Here is a 4,919-nt window from a genome sequence, read left to right as displayed (position 1 = left end):
CCAGAGTATTTTTGCTGTATTCAGTTAACCTTGTGTCAGAGAATTAGTTTATTTCCAGCAAATATTGATTATAATGTAACTATTTTTAGTTTAGCATTCAAAGTGGGTAATAGACAGTGAATGGTATACTCATGTATATATATGTATACAAAATGCAGTACTCAAATAGCTTAATATTTTTGTTTTCAATTAGCCATTGCATCAAGTGAAATGATTTTCCTTTGGATGTATTCTTTCTATTCTGTGTTAGTACAGAAATCTAAATCTTCTAAACCAGCATTCCTTTGATGGCATGTTTGCTTCCTCTCAGTTCTTCTGCTTCCCTTTAGCCCCTTTGTCATTTGAGACTTAAGTTCTGTTGAGTGCAAAGGGGCAAGTGATGTTGCAGTATGAATTGACAGGTATGTGTGGAAATCTGGGTAAAGCTGGTTTAAGATATGCTTTTAAAATGTTTTACATCTTATCTATTTCTAAAGAAAAAAATTAACCCCAAAATTTTAGAATTTCCATGTCAGTGCTTTTCATGGTGGGTGTTTGTTTGTTTGTTTGTCTAAAATCTAATAAACTCTCAGGTTTTGTAAGAAGTTAAGGATTTGCTATTTTGGTCTTTATATCAGCTAAACTACTCTGAGAGTTCTTAAATATATAAAATGTTGTTCCTTCGGATTTCATTATGGCATTTGAATGTTTGCCTTTATTTTCAGGGTTCAAGTGTACACGTATTAATATGGAAGGCTTGTCTGCTTTTGACTAGATTTATTGGTGTAGGTGGCACGAGGGCCATCTCTCTTTTTAGAGACCACACATGTTCTAAGTGCAAACTTTTTCTCCTGGCGTAATTTTTCATGGTTTTCGTGATGGGTGGCTATAATGTAGAAGTAAGGCAAGCTAGTGTGGTTTCTAAGGATTATCTAAACCTTTCTTCTTCTGCCTTTTCTTACCCACTTCAGGCATGCACATTTTTTCCTGTTGGTTTAGGCAGGGAGACCTTCATGGTGGGACCCTGAGCTAATTTCAAAGGATGGGGATAGCAGTGGGCAGAATCAATGGGGTCTTTTGGCTTCACAGTGAGCAGAAAGTAATTTAATTTGAGGAAAATGGAGGAGAAAATAGTTTTGCTTCTGTGATTTGCTTTAGTTTTGGATATGATGTGAGTTAATTTTTGTTTTTCTCTACCTTGTAACTTTCTGAGTATTTGTGATGTGTAAGAAATTTAGAAAGCTGCATAAAGGGTATTGAGATAGGGTATATGAACACAGTAATGAAAGTTTAATGATACTTTCCATGTATGACTTAGAGGTTTAAAAAAGCAGTTGCGTTTTCCTAGTAATTACTTTTTTTCCTCGACAGAACACAATTATACTCAGGGAGGTTTCTAACATTGTGCTTGATTTCAGTTGTGTTTTCTGTATTGCTTAGAGGTTAACCAGAAACTCTGGGAAAAGCATAGATTCTATGTCATAAGTCTTGAAGAGCACAGAAGATATTCTCTTGAGGTTTTCAGAATGTTTCTAATCATCATTAACAAGCTAATCAGTAACTTGTGGTATGTGTAATATGGCTTTTAAGGAGTTTTCAGCAGTGTGTCTTTTGGTGTTTTCTTATTTGTCAGTGGGTAGGCTGTGTTCCCTTTCCTCTAATTAACAGAATATAGACAAATGTGTGAGTTAACTGATTGTTGGACAGGTCTGAAGGGTGGTGATGAATGGGATTATATCCATCTGGTGGCTGGTCTCAAACGGCCTTGCCCAGGGCTGGGTATTGGGCCAGCCCTGTTTAATATCTTTATCCATGATCTGGACGAGTGGATGGAATGCACCCTCAGCAAGTTTGCAGGTGATGCCTAGTTGGGCAGGAGTGTTGATCTTCTGGAAGGTAGGAAGGCTTTGCAGAAGGATCTGGACAGGCTGGATTGATGGAATGAGGCCACTTGTGAGAGGTTCAAGAAGGCCAAGTGCTGAGTCCTGCCCTTGAGTGCATCAGCCCCAGGCAGTGCGACAAGCTGGGGCAGAGTGGCTGGAAAGCTGCTCAGCAGCAAAGGACCTGGGAGTGCTGCTCATCAGCAGCTGAACGTGAGCCAGTGTGTGTCCAGGTGGCCAGAAAAGCCAAACACATCCTGGCCTGCATCAGCAGTAGTGTGGCCAGCAGGACAAGGGCAGGGATTGTCCCCCTGCACTCAGCACTGGTGAGGCTGATAATGATTAATGGAACAAGTTATTAAAGGATAAGCAAAGGGGTTCCTACCAATGAATAAAGAAACCATGGCCAGCATTGGCACTTTGTTGAGAACACAAGCATGTGCTAAATTCTACTGAAAGTAGAATAGCTTTCAGCCAATATGAACCCTCTGCATAATGGATTTTTATTCAGTTTGTGCCACTGTGCACAATATCATTAGGAGCAAACCTCCTTAAAATGGACTGTGTTTAAAAGAAGCAAATTACACAGAAATGGTCCAAAGCTGTGATAAAAATTTACTGTTAGCCTTTGAACAGCTGTGCGCTGAATTGTTTTAACCATCAGTTATCAGTAAATGTGATTCTGAGTATCCTGAGCTTACTGACCCGTGTGTGGGAAGCTCCAAGCCCTCTGCCCCTGAGGAGCAATGTCTGCAGCAGATTGCTCCAGTCACCCTCGTACAGAGCTCTGATCTCCCTGAAGAAAATGAATTATTTGAGATTTGGGTAATCTGAGGAGAAGTAATATGTGAAATCTTACGGTTTAATTCAGGTGTTTCAAGGCAGATGAAAGTGTGTTCATACAAGGAAGTTTCATGACTTTCTTGTATCTGTCACCTGTCAGTATCTCCTAGGGCACTGGGATGGCTGGTTTTGTCCAGGTGCAGTTTGCAGCCATCTTGGTAGAAAGAGAAGGTGAATAGTAGAGTTGTGGTTTTAAGCACTTCAGGCAACGCATGAATTTTCTACATTGCCAAAAATCTAGTTTACTACAGAGGGGATTTTGACACGGGTTAAGATCTCTTCTGAAACCTTTCCTGTTCTCTTTCAAAGTTGCTGGGAGCTTCCGTGGGAAGACAGCAGGTTGTGCTCAAATGAGATAAGCCTCTCTGGTGTCTTGCCTAGAAGAGTTAAGGGATCTTAGTCTGTGCAGTAGCAGAGAATGTTGTCTTTCAAGTGGCAGGTAGTCTACAGGTGCCCTTCTTGGAGCAGGGTTTGCTTGATAATGTTAAACAACAAGCTTTTTGGTTTTTGTACTGAGCCCTCGAGAGTTCGTGGCTGTTCTGTAATGCATGCTGGGGAAGTCCCAGTGAGAGGCAGTAAAGAGAGGAGATGTTTAGATCTCAGCATTGTCTATTTAAATGAAGCCAGGCTATGAAGGACTTCCTTGTGGTGCACAGCCAAGGCTCATTCCATTTTCCTCAAGGCAAGCACTCACTGATTACTTCCCTGTTTTCCTGGGCATGGCCCTGGAGGAGGTGCAGGCCCAGATGACGCCAGTGAAGGAGATGTGCCCTGAGCCCAGGGAGGCTCAGCATGGCTCCCCCAGCCCCTCGAGGCCTCGCCGCTGGTCTCAGCAGCCCCTGCCTGGCTGCTGCCTGCCCGCACCGTGGGCATCCGTGGCTGCTCCTGGACAGGGAGCTCAGCCAGTGCTGGTGCTGTGTGGGCTTTGCTGGAGGTACCACCCGGACACAGCTGTGAAAACGCAATTTCTTTATTTGAACATAAAGCAGGGGCTGCCCAACTTCAGCCAGGGCTGGGGAGCTGGGCCAGGGGGCTCAGGGGCAGGGGTTCTCGTTTTGGAGGTGCTGGGGTGCACCGCAGACGGGGCTGCAGCCACGCCATGACACGTGGGGACAGACATGGAGAAGTGTCACGAGGCAAGTTGTCGCTGCCTGTGCTCTTGGGCTGCTCTTCTGTATGTTCACAGGAGCACCTGTGGAGAGAGGAGTGGCCGAGGCCCCAGGTGCCCGTGTGACACAGGGACCCTCGTGCAGAGCAGGGCCCGGGGCTGGCGAGGCTCCCCAGCAGGCTGGAGCTGCTGGCACAGCTTGGCCCAGCTGGAGCTGCCCCTCAAGGCCCGGCCAGCAGGGCATGGCGCTGGGCAGGATCCCTGGCCAGGAGCGGCCCCAGAGCGTGTTTGCCTTTCAAGGGCCACCTGGGCCCCTCTCTTTCTCCTCCCCACCTTGCTTTGCCCCTGCCTGCAGCTCCTGGGGCTGCTCTTGGCCACGCAGCCTCAGTGGGAGCCAGCACTGGCTGCAGCCCCAAAGGGCTGCCCGGGACAAGGCCCAGCAATTAAGGGCCAGTGAAAGCACTGGGCAGCAGCAGAACCCTCGGCAGAGGTATTTGGACAACCACTGGCCATCCACAACTCCACAGCAGCCTCACTGGGAGTGTTTCCTTTCAGCAGCCTTTGAAAGAAGCTGTTTGAGACAGAGATCAGCAAAACACTTACTGTTTCCTCTTGCAGCAGTACCAGATTACACCAAAACATATCATCAGGAGCAGTGCCCCACCAGCCACAATGACCATTAACTTCAGCAGACATTGTGTTCCCCTGCAGAAAAATCTCTTGCTTTCCCTCATAACTTTATCAGGTGTTGAGAGGCCGGCTGCATCTGTGGGGGCAAAGGGGAGTGTGAGGCCGTGCTGTGCTGCACTGCAGAGCTGGCAGCACGGTGGATATGGCCAGGACGTTCTCTGTTTCCCCCAGAGCTGGGGCCTGCAGGCACCTTGCACCCCTTGGCACGGGGCTGCTCAGTACCCAAAGCCCTGAGACTGCATGGGATAATTCCTCTGTGCTGTGCCCATCTCCTGCAGGCAATATTTGTCAAAGACATGGATAAGGCCTAGGAAAATGCCCAGGGTTTTGGAGGTGCTCCAGGACCCACCCTGCCTCCCTCCCTCCTCCTGCTAATCCAGCTCCCCCAGCCCAAGGGGAGAGAGGCAGGCCCTGTCAGA

The 4,919-nt window shown here is 47.0% G+C and overlaps 1 long non-coding RNA gene across 1 annotated transcript; it reads right to left on the bottom strand.

Annotated features, from left to right (window-relative positions):
* Nucleotides 1–3,656: 3,656 nt before the first annotated feature.
* Nucleotides 3,657–4,516, bottom strand: LOC306816489. Its single transcript, XR_013777687.1, has 2 exons — nucleotides 4,414–4,516; nucleotides 3,657–3,894 (listed from the first exon to the last, which is right to left on the bottom strand). It is a non-coding gene; the product is annotated as an uncharacterized lncRNA (long non-coding RNA).
* Nucleotides 4,517–4,919: the final 403 nt, after the last annotated feature.

Source organism: Erithacus rubecula (genome assembly GCF_903797595.1).
Source record: "Erithacus rubecula genome assembly, contig: scaffold_625_arrow_ctg1, whole genome shotgun sequence".
Lineage (NCBI taxonomy): Eukaryota > Metazoa > Chordata > Aves > Passeriformes > Muscicapidae > Erithacus > Erithacus rubecula.
This window is presented reverse-complemented; position numbering and strand designations above follow the sequence as displayed.